The sequence below is a fragment of the Ovis aries genome, chromosome 13, assembly GCF_016772045.2.
Source record: "Ovis aries strain OAR_USU_Benz2616 breed Rambouillet chromosome 13, ARS-UI_Ramb_v3.0, whole genome shotgun sequence".
NCBI lineage: Eukaryota > Metazoa > Chordata > Mammalia > Artiodactyla > Bovidae > Ovis > Ovis aries.
Window position 1 is genome coordinate 6,193,016 of NC_056066.1, and position 19,615 is coordinate 6,212,630.

The following is a 19,615-nucleotide window of genomic DNA, read 5'->3' on the forward strand; positions in this document are numbered from 1 at the left end:
TGCCCATTTTTTGAAGTTTCATTCATAAATGGGTGCTGAATTTTGTCAAAGGCATTTTCTGCATCTATTGAAATGATCATATGGGTTTTGTGTTTCCGTTTGTTAATATGGTGTATCACATTGATTGATTTGTGTATTTTGAAGAATCCTTGTATCCCTGGAGTAAACTCAATTTGATCGTGGTGTATGAGCTTTTTGATGTGTTGCTGAATTCTGTTTGCTAAAATTGTGTTGAGGATTTTTGCATCTATGTTCATCAATGATATTGGCCTGTAGTTTTCTTTTTTTGTGTTGTCTTTTTCTGGTTTTGCTATCAGGTGATGGTGGCCATGTAGAATGAGTTTGGAAGTGTTCCTTCCTCTGCAATTTTTTGAAAGACTTAGAATAATAGGCATTAGCTCTTCTCTAAATGCTTGATAGAATTCTCCTGTGAAGCCATCTAGCCCTGGGCTTTTGTTTTTTGGGAGAGATTTTTTTATCACAGTGTCTATTTCAGTGCTTGTAATTGGGTTGCTCATAATTTCTATTTCTTGCTGGTTCAGTCTTAGAAGATTGAACTTTTCTAAGAATCTGCCCATTACTTCCAGGCTACCCATTTTATTGCCATATAGTTATTCATAATAGTCTCTTATAATCCTTTGTATTTCTGCATTGTCTCTTGTAACCTCTCCTTTTTCATTTCTAATTTTGTTGACTTGATTCTTTTTTTTTCTTGATGAGTCTGGATAAAGGCTTGTCAGTTTTGTTTATCTTCTCACAGAACCAGCTTTTAGTTTTTATTAATCTTTAGTATTGTTCTTTCATTTCTTTTTATTTTTGCTCTGATCTTTATGATTTCTTTCCTTTTACCAATTTTGGGGGGTTTTGTTCTCCTTTTTCCAGTTGTTTTAGGTGTAAATTTAGGGTGCCTATTCAATGGTTTTCTTATTTCTTGAGGTAGGACTGCATTGTTATAAACTTCCCTCTTACAACTGCTTTTGCTGCATCCCATAGGTTTTGAGTTGTGTTTTCATTGTCATTTGTTTCTAAAACTTTTTTTTAATTTCCCTTTTGATTTCATCAGTAACTTGTTGGTTATTTAGAAATGTATTGTTTAATCTCCATGAGTTTTTGTTTCTTACAGTTTTTTCTTTTCTTATAATTGATATCTAGTCTCATACCATTATGGTTGGAGAAGATGCTTGATGTGATTTCAATTTTGTTAAATTTACAGAGGTTTGATTTGTGACCCAAGATGTGATCTAACATGGAGAATGTTCCATGTGGACTTGAGAAGGTGTATTCTTCTGCATTTGGATAGAATGTCCTGAAGATATCAATGAGCTTCATCTCATCTAATGTATCATTTAAAACTTGTGTTTCCTTATTAATTTTCTGTTTTAATGATTTGTCCATTGGTGTGAGTGGGGTGTTAAAGTCTCCTACTATTACTGTGTTACTGTCAATTTCTCCTTTTATGTTTGTTAGCATTTGTTTTATGTATTGGGGTGCTCCTATGTTGGGTGCATAGATATTGACAGTTGTTATGTCTTCCTCTTGAATTGATTCCTTGATAATTATTTAGTGTCCTTCCTTATCTCTTGTAATATTCTTTATTTTAATGTCTATTTTGTCTGATACTATTTTGTCTAACAAAAATGTCTATTTTGTTTTGATTGCTACTCCAGCTTTTTTTGCTTCTGATTTGCATGGAATATATTTTTCAATCCTCTAACTTTCAGTCTACATGTGGCTTGAGGTCTGAAGTGGGTTTCTTGCAGACAGCACATGAAAGTGAAACTGAAGAAAGTGAAGTCGCTCAGTCGTGTCCAACTCTTTGCAACCCCGTGGACTGTAGCCCACCAAGCTCCTCTGTCCATGGGATTCTCCAGGCAAGAATACTGGAGTGGATTGCCATTTCCTTCTCCAGGGGATCTTCCAGACCCAAGGATCGAATCCAGGTCTCCCACATTGCAGGCAGACACTTTAACCTCTGAGCCACACTCAAATTAGGCAGCACATATATGGGTCTTATTTTTGTATCCATTCAGCCAGTCTGTGTCTTTTGGTTAGAACATTTAATCCATTTACATTTAAAGTAATTATTGATATATATGTTCCTATTGCCATTTTCTTAATTGTTTGGGGTTGATTTTTTAGGTCATTTTTCTTCTCTTGTATTTCTTGACTATATAAGTCCATTTAACATTTGTTGTAAAGCTGGTTTGGTGGTAATGAATTCTGTTAACTTTTGCTTGTCTGAAAAGCTTTTTATTTGTTCATCAATTTTGAATGAGATCCTTGCTGGGTACAGTAATGTTGGTTGTAGATTTTTCCTTTTCAGTACTTTAAATACATCCTGCCATTCCCTTCTGGCCTGCAGAGTTTCTGCTGAAAGATCAGCTTTTAAATGTGTGGGGTTTCCCTTGTATGTTCCTTGTTGCTTTTCTCTTGCTGCTTTTAATATTCTTTCTGTTTAGTCTCTGTTAGTTTGATTAGTATGTGTCTTGGTGTGTTGCTCCTTGGGTTTATCCCATATGGGACTCTTTGTGCCTCTTGGACTTGATTGACTATTCCCTTTTCCATGCTGGGGAAATTTTCAACTATAATCTCTTCAAATGTTTTTTCATACCCTTTCTTTTGCTCTTCTTCTTCTGGGACCCCTATAATTTGAATATTGGTGCATTTGATATTGTCCCAGAGGTCTCTGAGACCATCCTCAGTTCTTTTCATTCTTTTTATTTTATTCTGCTTTTCAGAAGTTATTTCTACCATTTTATCTTCTGCTTCAGATTTTCTGCTATTGATTCCTTCCAGAGTATTTTTAATTTCAGTTATTGTGTTGTTTGTCTCTGTATGTTTATTCTTTCATTCTTCCAGATCTTTGCTAATTGATTCTTGCATTTTCTCCATTTTGTTTTCAAGGTTTTTGATCATCTTTACTATCATTATTCTGAATTCTTTTTCAAGTAATTTGCCTATTTCCTCTTCTTTTATTTGCATTTCTGTGTTTCTAGTTTGTTCCTTCATTTGTTCCTTCCTTCCCTGCCTTTTCACTTTTATTTTTTAACTTATTGTGTTTGAGGTCTCCTTTTCCAAGGTTTCAGGGTTGAATTCTTTCTTCCTTTTGGTTTCTGCCCTCCTAAGTTTGGTCCAGTGGTTTGTGTAAGCTTCGTGTAGGGTGAGATATGTGCTGAGCTTTTCTTTTTAGCTTGTTTGTTTGTTTTTCCTCTGATGGGGAAGGCTGAGTGATGTGGTAATCCTGTCTGCTGATGATTGGGTTTGTATTTTTGCTTTGTTTGTTGTTTAGATGAGGAATCCTGCACAGGGTGCTACTGGAGGTTGGTTGAAGCTGGGTCTTGTATTCAAGTGGCTTCCTCTGTGTGAGTTCTCACTATTTGATACTCCCTAGAGTTAGCTCTCTGGTAGTCTAGGGTCTTAGAGTCAGTGCTCCCACTCCAAAGGCTCAGGTCTTGATCTCGAGTTTTGTGTGTTTCTCTATATTCTTTTCCACTGGTCAGGTACTCCTGTCTGCTCTCAGCTGGTGCTCTGAAGGCACTTCTGTGTCTGAAGGTGTATCCCTAATGTATCTGTGGAGAGAGATGTACTGCACATCCACCTGATCCTCCGCCATCTTGTTCTCTCTCTCTCTTTTTTAATTGGAGGACAATCACTTCACAACACTGTGTTATATCAACACAGATATAAGCCACATTCTTGACTCAAAGCAGAAGAATATGAAAGTTAGAGTAAAAGAAACAGATCCAACATGGAGTCAGAGCTGTTCTTCCCAGTTACAGGAGCAGCACAACTCCACTCCAAACTTTCCCATATTAACCAAAAAATAATTTAAAGGAAAATATGGGTCTCATTTTAAGTAAGTCTTTGCCTTATTTGCTGGGATGTGGCTGATTGCTCCTCCTGGCAGCCCTAGAGTTTCTGTACTGCAGTCCTTCACCTTCGCTTAGTTGGATCCTCTGCACATTCTCATGAATGCTCATGTACATGTGTTTTTGTTGTTGAATCAAATTACCATGATCTTTATTAGAAAATGTTTACCTGATGTAAGTTTCTGATTCCTGGGGTCTTAACATTATATGTCTTTATTTCCAATTCAGTAATTCAGCCAGTTGTCATTTCTCCAAGCTTTTTTAGATTGGTGAGCATTCTGACAAAGGATCTCAGAAGACATCAACTCAGAATATCTTAATTATTCCACAGCCAGCTTATCAGGGGGTGCTACCCAGTGAGATGGAAGTAATGCGCTTTTATTCTGCACCTGACAGGCAAAATATTGTATTTGTTTTACAGTAAACGTCATCCTTCAAACAAGAGGCATTTGCAGCTCTGGGGGCAGTGAATTCTCTTCCTTTAGATAAACCCTGGCGTCCATCTCACATGCTCCTCTGTAATAAGAAAGCTGATCAAAAATTGCCTTGCCTTGCTAAATCAACTACAACTGGAAAGCTGGGGTGAACAAACATATTTTGGTATTTTATTGCTTATTCCCATTTTCATTTTACAAGGTTTAAAAGAGATGAAAACAGTGCAAACAGGAAAGGCACTGAGTAACCCTCAACCCCCGCCCCCCACACAAGCTGGAGTCAGATGCAATAAAAGTGTATTTAAGTCTGATCCCAGACTTGTCTTGGTGGAAGGCCTGGTGTGGCAGCCACAGCAGTTCTGGAAGTTGCCTACAGAGGCAGCAGGTGGTCAGATGGTAGACAGGGCTGGGGGTGGCAGAGGCGGGTGGGGGGGGTGCCCTAGAAGTGGACTGGCTATCTAATCCATGGGCCCTGGATTAGAATGAAATGAAAATGTGGGTCCCTGGATCAAAAATAATGAAGACTCTCATGAGACTGATGGCTAAGCTGTACATCAAGCTCGTGATCCTTGTGGGAATGGACTGCCACCCCATCCTGGCCCTGCCTGGAACACAAGTCCAGCAGCAGATACACGGTGGAAGTCAAGGCTCCACACAGTGTCAGAATGTAGAGGCTGGGACCCTCCATCATAAGAGGAGATTTACAACAAATGGGCTTGTTTAAACAACCTGGTTAGCCTCAAAACCTTTATTTATTTATTTTTGTCTTATTTTTCATTTATGGACAGAGAGGCAGAGATCAAAAATACATTAAAATATAAACAGAGTTTCCATCTAAAGGTATTTATTTCTTGTATAAACTAGAGAGGATTCAGCCAAATGGCTAAAATGATCCCATCTGGGTGGGGGGAGAAAAGAAGGGAGTGACTGTAAACAGCATATTTTCAGTTGATAGGAGGAAAGGGGATAAGCTTCTCTAGAAACAGCTGGTTGCCATGGTAAAATGGGGAGAGAGCAGTTTCTCCAGCTTTTCTTTTCTGATTTAGAAACACAGCTTTGAGGAGAGGGGCTCAGGGGGAACTTTAAGGAAAAGAGTAGCACTTGGCCCTCCTGTAAAGCTATAGGAAATGACCTCAGAGGAGGGGTTAGCTGAGGTGTCAGCCTACCTCCACTCATGCCTCGTAGAAAAAGGAATCAAGAATGTAAGTCTCCCAGGAACCTCCAAATTTGGGAACGGGATTGTAAACAATGCTGATCGAGTATGAATCCTGTACCCAGAGCTGTACCAGGCACCTTCTGGACATCATTTTGTTTAATTAGTATATTCCTCACAGCCCCCTGGCATGACACGTATTATCATCCTCATTTTGCAGAGGAAGAAACTGAGATCAAAAGGTCACATAATTTGGCTGAAGTCATTTTGTTGTTTAGTGGCAGGCTCCAGATTTGAATCTTGACAGGATGTGGTCTGTAAAAAAGCTGAACCAATGCTATAAGATAAAGCCATATCACAGAAATCATAGACTTCATAGCAATAAAACCAGTGTCATAAATATTGAGTGTAATAAATTGGAAGATTAAAAGTTTAATTGGCAATAACGGTTTGGCATTAGTCCCTATGCCTTAAATATTTTGGGATTGATATTTGGCTTTTCTTATATCTTTTGGAAATGAGTTCTATGAGGTAATTAGTAAAAGCTCAGATCTCAGTTTTTCATCAAAAGAGAAACTGTCCACTTTTTTGAATAATGGAAACAACAGGTGTTTGATATAATAGCATCTGAAACAGATGCTAAAGGTGTGTTATCCTTTTGATACCCAGGTGGCAGAATAAGGGAGGTATCAAGGGAGGCTAAGTTCCTTACGGTAAATGTTCAATAAATGCCTAGGGAATGAACGACCACAAAATGGGGAGGGAGAGGGAGGGAAGGTGCAAGTGATACAAAGATTAAAATCTTCTTGTTTCTTCCATATTTGTTATTATTTAACTTCAATAATGCCAATTTGTACTTCTAAGCAGGTCACTGTATGATAAGTAAAAGTTATGAACCTTCATACAATGATATATAAATATAATTATACATCATTAAGTAATTCTCCTCCACCAAAGATATATTTATAAGCCTACGATTGTCATGGGACTTGCATTTTTATGGTAGAACGTAATTTAGTAACCTTGAACACTAACTGCAACTTCATTTCTACAAAGAATTTCCATTTACATTGATTAAAAATTCTGTGTGGTAAAGAAAGATTTTCCATCTTGCTATGCTCTGGGTTACTCTCCTACCCAAAAGTGAAGCAAGGGAGGTGAGTGTCCATTCTTTCCCATTTTGGCCCAACAAAGACCCTTAGAACCACATGGAGTGAAGCAATGCCCCTCTCCTCTGCCTGCCTCTTTGTACCTTCAAGGTTGCCTCAGGAGCCCATCACAATGGCTGATCAGCATCCCTAGCACAGCCATGGTCCATGACACCTGTCCAACAAAATTTCTATTTTTAACACTGACACCTTTCACCACCGTCTCCCTGTCCATCACCTGAGCTTTGTGACTTATTCCCTTGTATTCTCAGGCACCTGTCACAATTGAAAAAAGGCCCATTAAGCTAACCTCCACTGAAATATTCATTGTGGATAACTGCATAATGCGTCACCTGCTCAGAAATATTTGCATGTTGTGTGGGACTTAGAAACAGACAAGTCTTATCTGGTGCATAACCCACTCACTGTTTCATAAATGATATTTGATGAATTGTTTGAATTAAACTAACAAAGAAATAAATCTCTAATCGTAGAACTTTAGACACTAAGGCAATGGCACCCCACTCCAGTAATCTTGCCTGGCAAATCCCATGGACAGAGGAGCCTCGTGGGCTGCCATCCATGGGGTCACAAAGAGTCAGACACGACTGAGCAACTTCACTTTCACTTTTCACTTTCATGCATTGGAGAAGGAAATGGCAACCCACTCCAGTGTTCTTGCCTGGAGAATCCCAGGGACGGGGGAGCCTGGTGGGCTGCCATCTATGGGGTTGCATAGAGTCGGACACGACTGAAGTGACTTAGCAGCAGCAGCAGCAAACACTAATATAGTCTAGTAGGGAATCCATTTTTGGACAAGGATGTTTTCCAAGCATAACTTAAATCTCACATAGAATGAACTTTAATCCTGATTCCCCACATTAATCAGAAAAATATCTGGCGTACATCTGGATGGAATTCCTTCTAGCAACATGTAACCTAAATCCTTTCCTACATGGTTCCATGGAAACTGAGCAAAGTGATTTGCTTTCCTCTGCAAAAAAAACTTGTTCACATTTTTGAGGATTACAGTACTGGGGCAAAGTGGGTTAGGGAGAGACTGAAATGTTAATCCATAGGACTTTTTTCTATGAAGTTATGAAGCAATTCAAATGTATAAAGCTAATATTGTTTCAAATTAACTTGTACCACATATTTAATTGCTTATGCCTTTCCACTAATTAGCTCCTAGTAATTATACAAAAGAAAAATCTCCTAATCTTCATTACAGAATATGTCTTAAGAAGACGTAGGCACTTGGCTCCATTTTTTTTTAATTGATTTAAATGTAACAAATATCACACTGTACTTGGGTTTTCAGTTCCTAAGTGTCTCCATTATATGACCTTAAATTCAAACTTTGCTTTAGTTTCTTGTTGGCAAGATGGGAATTTAATTATTTAGCATTCTCTTGCACCTGTTTTGAGCCAGGCACTGATCAGAGAGCTTTGCAAATGTGAGCTCATTTAATCCTCTTGGAAACCTCAAGGAACAGCACTATTAGGAGAGTTTTTCAGATGAGAGAACTGTGGAAGAGAAAGGTTAGTAATATGCCCAAGGTCATACAACTGGCAAGTCATAGTCAGAACTTGAACCCAGGTACTCAGTAGTCTGAGGTTTTAACCATTGCATGGCAGCCTGCCTCCATAAGCTGGAACCTTGGGTCCTAAAGTAGCTAAGGGTTTGGGGATGACCTGACCATGACTTAAATTGCATGGGGAATGGATCTGCTTGACACACAGAGGCCCTGAAAGACACACGAGGGAGAAGGAGGGTCTCTGTTACATGCTGATAAGCATTCATTTCATTTGGTTTCCCTGGGAAGTGGTCCATGAGACAGGAATACAGTTTACTTAAGAGGTGATCACAGGAAACTGGGCTTCCCTGGCAGCTCAGTTGGTAAAGAATCAGCCTGCAATCAATGCTGGAGACCTGGGTTCAATCCCTGGCTTGGGAAGATCCCCTGGAGGAAGGCATGGCAACCCACTCCAGTATTCTTGCCTGAAGAATCCCCATGGACAGAGGAGCCTGACAGGCTACAGTCCATGGGGTTGCAAAGGGTCAGACACGATTTAGTAACTAAGCACAGAACAGGAAACCATGATGACTGGGGGAGTGGTTGAGCAAGGCAATGAGGAAGAAACACTGGAAAGAGATGGAAATCAGTGAAACAAAACATATATTTATGAGCAGGTCACCCAGGCAAAGGGAGCTCAAACCCATCTCTGACCTCTGGGATCAGGGAACCATTTTTAACATGGTTGAAAATAGTCACTCCCAAGGGCAGGGAAGCTGGGGTGGTTAGCCATCACCTCCCATTTCTCATAATTCCTGGGGACATTAACTCCCTGGAACTTTGAGCCCACGCCTGCTCATGGGTCCTACCCATGCTTCTTTGGGCAGAGAAAGCATTCAAGCAGAGACACAGATGCTGAAGCAGGAAGGCCAGCAAACACCAGGACCACAGGCATGACAGAATGCAAGGTACAGATACCCAATTATGACCATTTCATCCACTTAGGAACCGTGCAGCCACCTTCTCTGTGCACAGATGCTGTCTGCCTTCCAATACAGAGGTGTTCTCTCTTCCTGGGCTTTCCCTGCCACCAGGTATGAGCATCACTCAAACCCAAGAACATGCCAAGTATGAAGTAAGAGTTTCCAGGATTCATTAATTCATTTAGCAGGTTTCTGTGGAGCATCTATCTGAACCAGGAACTCTTCAGTCACTGGGGATACAACAGTTAAAAAAAAATGTGTATATATGCAAAGATTCTTGCCACATGGAGCTTATCTTCTGTTAGGGGAAGATAAGAAAAAATATAATCCATATGTGAATTGTATTATATGCTGGAAGTTCAGTGCTGTGGGACGTAGACAGCAGAATAAGGGGACTGGAAACCACTGTGAGATTGATGCAATTTTAAATATCATAATCAGGGAAGACTTCATGGAGGAGGTGACACTTGCATAGAGATTAGAAGGTGAGTGTGAGCCGTTCAGATGCCTGGAGTGTGGCAGGAGTGGGTAAGGAGTGTGAAGAGCACTCCACTGTTGGGAAACCATTGGTGCGTGGAGATGTGAGGAGGGACAATCAAGGAAAGAAGGGTGGCTGTACAACTGGATGGAAATAGTCACGCGGGAGCTGGTGGGTGGTGGGATCAGAGAAGCAAACCCGGGTCAGATCCTCAGGGTTGGAGGGCATTGCAAAGACAGGGAGAAGATGGGAGACAGTGAATGGAGTGGTAGGTGGGATTTGAGTGAGATCACTCTACTAAGAACGAGCTGTGGAGGGCAGAAGAGAGAGCGATGGGTCATGTGGAGGCTACTGCAGTCAGGGATCCAAGTAAGAAGACCAGGAGGTGGCCTAGGTGGCGGCCACAGGGACAGTGAACAGAACTGTGTCGTACTTTGATCATAAAAAGAATTTCCAGAAAGTCTACGTAAGGCATATAAGAGAACCATAGAGTCCCAGGGCATAAGATCTTAGGGCCTGGACTCAGGTCCTAGACCCTCATGTTGCAGTTGGAGAATCTGAACTCAGAAATTCAGAGAACGCACGTTCCTTTCCCAGCGACACACAGCTGAGCTAGGAGGACATGCCAGGACTCATACTTTCCACGTCCCCTGACCTCTACAGAGTGCGTCCAGTGATGGAGGCCAGCCAATCCCCCAGGGAGAGGCCACAAGCAAATGACCTGGAAGTCGTGCTCCCCTGCCAGGTCTTATCCCTGCCACCACTGCCCTTAGCCCTTCAGAGCAGTGACGTTGTTCTTGGCTGAGCCCAGACCCAGCTAATAGTCCTATTCTCACAGAAGGCTTGCACAATTCAAGGAGAGACAGTAACCTCCTGGTAAAATCTTGGGGTCCTTTCATGACGTCACAATGCCAGTGTTGTTGGAAACGCTCATCACAACGTGCTCCCTTCCCTCTTTTTGTTATCACTTTGACATTTCTCAAAAACACATCTCCTGCTCCTCTAATAATGTCTAATAAGGGGTTGTTTGGCTATCAGCAGCAAAGTTCCCTCGAAAAGTGAAATTGTTAGTCCCTCGGTCCTGTCTGACTCTGCAACCCCATCAACCACAGCCTGCCAGGCTCCTCTGTCCAGGGAGTCTCCAAGCCAGAATACTGGAGTGAGTAGTCCTTCCCTTCTCCAGGTGATCTTCCTGACCCAGTGATCAAACCCAGGTCTCCTGCATTGCAGGCGAATTCTTCATCATCTGAGCCAGTAGTTCCCTTGGGTGATCTCAGAACCTTGGTTCCCTGCTCATCTCACAGTCAATTTGATATCAGTAGGGACCATTGCAAATAACATCCCTGTTTTATATATGTATCATAAAAGAAGCCTCATAACAAATATCTATAGACTGATTTTCCACTCATATGGGGCTGAATTAGGACACTGGCTCTGGAATGAAAGCAAAGTAATTTGGAAGAAAGTCCATTTCCACTGACAACCCCCACCCTGCCCCACCATGCCCTGGGACCGAGACACATGCCCCCCTCCCTTTTATAGACATATTTAACTAATGGGAGCACCAGTGAATCAAATTTGTCTTATATCTGCAACAGAGCACAATGTGTACAATTGTCTTACGAAACATCTATGTTACTGGTTGGCTTTTTCTTCATCTAGTAATAGAATCAGTTTTCATTCTCTGAGCATATATCCATCAGCTAGCAGGGAAGCCTCCAGAAGCCTGCTGAAAGACAGGAAGAAGTCTGTCTTGACACAGAGCCAGCTTGGCTCCTCCTATAAAACTGCTCATTCAGCTTTCATGGTGACTTTAATTTGGGGCCCATCTATGCCAAGTATTATTTTGAATATCATGTTTTATTGTAAAGACTAAGTCAAGCTCTCTCTCTCTCTCACCCAATACTGATAACAGAAAACAACCTTGAACCTAACAGATTTTTCCAATTATTCTTTCCCATTCTTTCCTCTGATACCCTTGTCATCACATTCTTTTCTGAAAACTACAAAGTAACCCTTGTCTGTATCAAGTTATGGGACACTGTATCCAGTGCTCCTGAAATCTGAAGTCATATTTTCTTCTTAAAACACAAATAATAAATTCCCGTCATTGGAAGGACTGATGCTAAAGCTGAAACTCCAATATTTTGGCCCTCTGATGCAAAGAACTGACTCATTGGAACTGACTCATTCCCTGATGCTGGGAAAGATTGAGGGCAGGAGGAGAAGGGGACAACAGAGGATGAAATGGTTGGATGGCATCACCAACTCGATGGACATGAGTTTGAGTAAACTCGGGGGGATGGTGACGGACAGGGAGTCCTGGTGTGCTGCAGTCCATGGGGTCACAAAGAGTCAGACACGATTGAGCAACTGGACTGAACTGAACTTTTCTTCCACCTTTCATTCAAGACCTAGAGATGGGGTTCATATGGAGATGTTCAAGGCAGCTCACATTTTTATTTCTGCTGGCATTACATACAATGGCCAAAATGTGAAAACAAACTAAATGTCCACTGACAGAAGAATGGATAAAGAAGGTGTGATGCATATACAATGGAATATTATTCAGTCGTAAAAAGAATGAGATAATGCCATTTGCAGCAACATAAACCTAGAGGTTATCATACTAAGTGAAGTTAGGTCAGAAAGAGAAAGACAAATGCCATATAAGACCACTTGTATATAGAATCTAAAATATGGTCATAGAACTATCTATGAAATAGACTCACAGACACAGAGAACAGATTTGTGGTTGCCACGGGGGAGACAGGGTAAGAGAGGGATGGACTAGAGTTTGGGATTAGCAGAAACAAACTATTATATATAGAATGGATAAATAAGGTCATACTGTATTGCACAGGGGATGATATTCAGTATCCTGTAATAAACCATAATGGAAAAGAATATACGTGTGTGTGTGTGTATGTGTGTGTGTGTGTGTGTGTGTGTTCCCCGATGGCTCGGCAGGTAAAGAATCCACCTGTAATGCAGGAGATGCGGGTTCAATCCTTGGGCTGAACAATCCCCTGGAGGATGGCATGGCAACCCAATCCATTCTTGCCAGAAAAATCCTATGGGCAGAGGGAACCAGGTGGGCTATGGTCCTTGGGGTTGCAAAGAGTCAGACATGACTGAAGCGACTGGCGCACACACACACACACACACACACACACGCACAACTGAATCACTTTTCTGTACACCAGAAACGAACACTACATTGCAAACTACACTTCAATTTAAAAATAAAAAATCACAGGCCTTCCCTGGTGGTCTAGTGGTTAAGACTGAGCTTCCACTTCAAAGGATGCAGGTTTGATCCCTGGCTGGGGAGCTGCGTCCTCCATGCTGATGCCTGTGCAACACGGCCGAAAAGGAGAACACTAACACCCACCCCCACCCCCTAAAGAAAGATTTTACCTCTGCTGATAAGAAATGCTCTTGGGATAAAATAAATAGTACCTCTGCTCGATTAACTCTTGTTTGCAGGAAGAACACTGGACAGATTCAGACCAGATATGCTTGAAAATGAGAGGCAGGCTCAGTCTCCACACAGAAAGGGATTTTGACAGGAGTTTATGAATATGTGGGGGCAGAATCTGGATTTGAAAGTGACATGCTTACTGGGAGATGAGATGTTCACGCCTGCTTAAATCCTTCTGCGTGGTTATTAATAATCCCCGAACATCACAAACTCACAAGGCATCTGTCTCAGTTACAGCAAAACCAAGCCACCGCATCATCGGGCGGAAAACAGACAAAGCTTAGCCCCGTGGTTCCGTCAGGAAGCAGGCAGCCCTGGACGTGGATGAGCGATGACGCTGCATCAGCTCCTGGCACTGGTACCCAGGAAGCTGGAACAGAGAAAAGGAAATAAATTAGGTCACAGCCCAGGTGGGACTGTCATCCTGTTGGGCAGCAGAAAGGGGTGCAGAAGAGAGCATGTTCCGTAATTCTGCCAAGTCCCTGCAGAGATAGGCTGCGATGCACTCAACACTTTCAATAAGACAAAAGTGTGATTCAAGAGTGGGGTAGCGGCGCTGGTGCTGGTGGTGTTTCAAGATGTTTGCGGTGTATCTGTCCCGTTTGAAGCTGGTCACTTTACCTGCCTTGGCACTGGCTTCACACACTGCCGTCTTAGCTTCCTATCAGTGATTCTGCTTTTGGCTTAGCTTCTTTCACTTTAGAAAGTCAGTTTAAAAGTAAAGATGTTATCTGAAAAAGAGTGGTGTATTCAGCAACTGTGGCCCACTAGAAGGTCATTTCTGATGGGTGGAAGGATCTGGGCATTAATCATGACCCTTGACTCTAAGTCTCTGATACACTAAAGGTGATCCATCAAACAGCACCATCACAATCTCCTTGGAGCTTATTGGAAATGCAGGACCTCATTCTGACCTGTTCAGTCAGAATCTGCATTTTTAAAATTTATTTTAATTTCTTGTCCCTGCTGTGCAGCATGTGGGACCCTAGGTCCCTGACCAGGGATTAAACCCACACCCCTACATTGGACATGCAGAGTCTTAACCATTGGACCACCAGGGAAATCCTAGAATCTGCATTTTAACAAGATCCCCAGGAACTTCATGCATATAGTGAAGACTAAGTGGTGTTTCTAGGTTCCCTGGGATCGCTGGGTTCTAGAAAGCTGTCTTTGGAAACACAATGTTGGAAGTTACAGATAATAAAGTTTCCTTAATTGATTATTTGGCCTTGGGAAACACAATATGCTTATTTCTATTATTCCACTAAACAGTTGTATCTCTCAGGAATATTAAAATACAAAGGATAGGGGATAAAGGAAAAGAATGAAAGAACAAATGAAAAAGAAAAGGAGTAGGAATAAGAGAAGAATTAAACTGGTTAAAGCAAAAGTGGGACTATGCTAGATCATGTCATAAAATGTCCCTGGCCATGTGTCTTTGGGTCTGGCTGAAGCAGAATCTGTCACTGGGTATTTGTCTCTTTCTGTTGGAACTTTGTTTGAAAACAAACTTTTTCAAAAGGTAATAAGAAATGTGGCCATTAGTGAGTCCAGGTTTGCAACCTGTCAGTTTTGCTGTAGTATCAAAGGTAAAAAAAAAAACAAAAAACAAAAAAACCCTTATCTTCCAATTATTTTATATTAAAAAAAAACAAACTCCAAATCCAAAACTCACTTTAGTAAACCCAACTGGGCCATGGATTCATGGCTGGAGCAATCACTCAGATTGGCCAGGTCAAGTCATACGCATGCTCCTTGGCCAATGCGGTAAGGTCAGTCCCCATGACCTTTGAGTTAGGAAGATGTGATTTCCAAAGGAAAATCTACTTTCTCTTATTTGAAGGAGAGGCAACAACAACAGATACCCAGTACTTTGGTGTCTTACAAATTAATATTTCTGTCATCATTTACTGAGGTCCCACTTTGTGTCAGGAACTACGAATTACATCAAGATGAATAGTGCCAGTCCTGGAAAAAGAGGAGTAGAAAACCCCTAATTATTGTGCAAATAGTTACCGTGCAAAGCCAAGTGGAAGCACAAGTCCTGTGCTATGGATTCTAGAGAAAGGAGTGTTTCACTCTGCACTAGACACATGGAATGGCTCTATTGGGCTTCAAGAATGGCTGGGCTTCCAAAACATGGAGCTGGGAGGAAAGCAAATACTAAGCTTTAGAGACATGTGACCAATTCTTATAGTTTAGGAAGTAAATCAATGGGGAATTGGAGCCAGATAGCAAAGGGCATCTTTGACTGTGAACTTGCTATGAGTTTAAACTTATTAGAAAAGAATCTTAAAAAGATCTAAAGAGGAGAATGACACCCAGAGAGTGTTTTGAAAAGAATGTAAGTTTGAAAACAGTTGTGGAAGGATTAAAATCGTGGATGAGGGATGACTTTAAATGTGCTTAATGACCCTTCAGATGAAAAAATAAAAAAAATCAAGATTCCTTATGCCACACGCAGACATCTAAACTAAATTCAGCTGGCCATCAGTGACCCCAAACAGGCATTAACACACGGGTTAATGCATGCGTGCTAAGTCACTTCAGTAGTGTTTGACTCTTTGCAACCCCAGGGACTGTTGCCCTCCAGCCTCCTCCGTCCATGGGATTTTCCTCACAAGAATACTGGAGTGGGTTGCATGACCTTCTCCAGAGGATCTTCCTGACCCAGGGATCAAACCATGTCTCTTACGTCTCTTGCATTGGCAGGCAGTTTCTTTGCCACTAGCACCACCTGGGAAGCCCACACTGGTTAACAGTTAAAGAATTCTCTATTGGGGAAGAACCGGGTGAGTTAGTTAAAAGTCAATCCTCAGTGCCTGTGGCTGTTAAGTACATTCTGTAACAAATCTGAAGCGTGCTCCTTCTCTAAAGAACTAGACATCCAGGGGCTTGGATTATATTTTAGGTGGGGGCTGCCCTGTACTCTTCCTCCTGAAATATAATACCATAGCTTTTCTGATCTTAATTTTAAAAGACAAAAAGACTACAGAGGGAGGAAAGGAGAATAAAAGAAAAGAAAAAAGGAAGGAAGGGAGGAGAGAGGATGAAAGGAAGGAAGGAGGGAAGGGAGGAAAAAGAGCAAGGAGGTAAGTAAGAATGGAAGAAAACATCCAAGGGGTACAGAGGCCAAGGTGAGCAGGAAAGTCATTTACCTAGTCTGGTCGGATTCTCAGTGTTTTCCTTGAATCGATTTCCCGTCAGAGATGACTTTAGACAATCCTTAAACTTGTGAAGTCAGATGTCACTCTGAGTGCAGGCCTGCTCTGCATTTGACCTTCACGCTCAGTTCTGACGGCTGTCTGCAGTGCATTTAGAACTTTTGCGGAAGGTGCTGCTGGGAAAAGCTGTTTGACAACAGAACGTGAGGCTGTGCTGTGGCTCCTGACTGGATGCCTGGCCTTCTGTTGGGAGAGAGTCTCCCTTAGAGCGTGTTGACACTTCTCTGAGCCTCCACAGGCATCGAGCTGGGCTCTGGGCTCCCCAGGGATCCACCAGCCATTCCCAGGAATCAGAGCCCTTGGTCTCCCAATGAGCAGTGTTCCTGAGCATGCAGGTCTCTCCAATAAAGAGATGCCAGGAGTTTAGGGATCATGCTCAACACACAAACGCCACCAAGCCAAGGGGTGCCGAGCATGAGAGGGTCGTCCGTTCCGGAGGGTATTCCAGGGAGGACCATCACATCCTCCCCAGCAGCGGACAACTACATCTTCAGAGCGAGCTCATAACACATGGCATATCCCCCGTATCTTCTGAAATCAATACCACTCTCCGTCACTTCTCCAAGAGTATTGGTGTGTGTGCCTTGGTGTGAGTGCAGGCATGTGTGCTGTGGTCACATACCTGGATTTCATTTTTGAAGTTTTGTCCTTGGTCACTGGTTTTTCTTGAGAAGAACTGGATCTGAGGTGAGCACGGACAGCACATGACCAAGAAAGGAAAACTGCTACTCGGCCCCCAAACCCTGACTTTCTATAAAGTCACTAAAATGTCTGCAATAACCTTAAATTCCAAAATATTTCCCAATATATGCTCCAATGTCTGTTCCTTAATGTGCGCTTTGTCTTACATTTGTTCACACATTTCTTCACTATTGTTTTTGATGGGGTAATATTTTCCTTCATCTTCATACTGCAGGTTGATCAAGTGTATACGTGGTCTGTGTAGACGTGGATTGCATGTGTGTGTTCATGAATACGTGCATATGCTGTGTTTGGGGGAGAGTGAATGGGTGTGATTACAGGTGTGCACTTGAGTTGTGTGTGTGTAAGCAGTGTGTTTGTGATTGTGTCGGGTGGTACATGTGTGCATTGAAGTATGTGTATCTGTGCTTGGGATGTGTGTGCTTTATAGCTGGGAGACTATGTGTGCATATGGAGTGTGGCTAGGTATACATATGCGGTGTGGAGTGCAGCATACATGGAATTCATATGTGTTGATGTGTATCTATATATATTGTGTTTGGGAGTGTCAAGGGTGTATGTAAAATTTGTGTGTATATGCACTTGTGGGTGCCAGTGAGTTTATGGACTATGTGCTGATGTAATAAAGAAATAGTTTAGGAGAATAAGAGAACATTGTTTTATTACTTTTTTAAAAAAATCTGTGTTTGAAGTAGATTTTGAATATTTGTTTTCATACACAAAGCAGTTATTCTAGTTTTTAGCCAAAGGCAGCTGTCTTGGACACCTGGGAAAATGCCCAAAATAATACTTTCTAAAAGCAATTTAAAATTGAAATGGACATGCCATTTTTTAGGTGTCCAAAGGGATGGCAGAAGATAGTTGATGGTGTGCTATTTGAGACAGAAAAAAACTATTAAAATGTTTGACTGTAGCAACAATAAAATACTAATGAACCAGAAGAACAGATGGAAATTGAAAAGCATGTGGGGTGTCAGAACCCAAAATACAGCGATTTGTTAAATTACAGGGTTTGTTCCCCTGAGAGGGGAGCTGCAGTGTGCTGATAACTTGATGACACCCAGGATTCTTCCTGCAACACAGCAACGCCATTTTCTGCCTGCAACCTGCAAAAACGAATTAATTACGGAGCTTTGGTTACCAGGTTAGGACCAAGTGTTGCTGCCCAATTTCCAAAGACTGAACTTTCTAAATTGTCACAAGAACAGCCTTTTCCTAATTGTCTGCTGACTATTGTAGATGGTTACAGTCTGCTGTAAATTGCTCTTAAGGAAAATGTCTCATGATAAATGGCTTGCTTTTTGACCATTTGGAAAGTCTTTTCTGTTACAGCTTTGAAAATTCTTGAGTCATCCAGACTTCTTTAGTGGACTGAAATTTGTCCTATTGAGTTGTACCTCAAAAGATAGTGTGTAAACCAGAGGGGTGAATGGCTCCTGGGAAGGGTTTTACAATAGTGCCAGCTGGGTGTTCCAGGCTAGGTACGTGATGGAGAAAAAATATTTCTCTCTGTTCTAAACAAAAGACCCCAGGCTACTTCTTAAGAAAGATGTGAGATTTTAGAAGCTTCCTGAGCACAATTAAGTGGGAAGTAATGTTCTGCCCATTGCAGGAAAAAAAAAAAAGTACCCTTTTTGTGTTACTTTTTCCCCCAGAAGTAGTCAGGAGTTGGAAACCAAATTGAATGCAGGGAGCCCAGTGGGGAACCGTGAAGGCGCAGACACTTGTCTTGAGGCTCTGGTGGGTTCTCTGGGCAACATTCCTATTGCCAGAGAAACAAGCCCTCTAGTGGCCAGTGGAAACATGAATGGATAGAGCCACACTGGAGAACAGCTTGCTGGAATCTTCTAAAATTGCAATCATAAACAGTCTATGCCCACAGTATCTTGCCTAGAGAAACATCCACAAACCCCAGGAGGATGGTACTAGAGTAGCCAACAGAGCATTGTTTGCAATAGCAAGGAATTGGAAGGGAATTTCATGTTTGCCAGTAGGAAGGACTGGGAAATAGACAGTGTCTTTAAGTTATTGAATTACTGGCAGCACTTTATATTGGATGGGTTTATATGAGTTACCATATGACTTCCAGTGTATGGCATTGAGTTAAATAAAAGCAAGTAGCAGAAAAAAAAATAAAAAGGAGCAGCTCCTCGTTACTCATGAGTTTCTCATATGCGAATTCACCTATTCATTGAAATGTATTTTTAATTCTAAAATCAGTACTCATGGAACAGTCACAGACATGCATGGTGGTGGAAAATTTAAGCTGCCTGACATACACGTTTTCAGCTGAGTTTAAGCAAGATAACTCTGCTTTCCTGTCTCAGTTCTCATCCTACAAATCAGTGTCCTAGTCAGTCTATCAAGTGTAGATTTTCGCCACACTTTACTGCTTGTCACTGGTCATTTTGCTGTTTGAAACGCCCCCCACCAAGATAGTGCTGAAGTGCTGTCCAGTGTCCCTAGGTGCAGGATAGCTGTGACGAGCCTTACAGAGAAAAGACACGTTAGATAAGCCTCATCTGGATATGAGTGACGGTGCTGTAGACTGTGAGTTCAGTGCTAATCAATCAGCAGACTGGGCCACCCAGAAAAAAGGAGAGGAAATTCACCAGGCTGTTCAT

The 19,615-nt window shown here is 41.8% G+C and overlaps 1 long non-coding RNA gene across 1 annotated transcript in view; it reads right to left on the reverse strand.

The window, feature by feature from the left end:
* Positions 1-19,615, reverse strand: part of LOC121816292 (uncharacterized) — a 46,614-nt gene that overhangs the window by 12,517 nt on the left and 14,482 nt on the right. The window contains exon 3 of the long non-coding RNA XR_006055805.2: positions 1-18,097. This exon is cut by the window's left edge and continues 12,517 nt beyond it. This is a non-coding gene — a long non-coding RNA (uncharacterized LOC121816292). The remainder of the gene's footprint in view (positions 18,098-19,615) is intronic.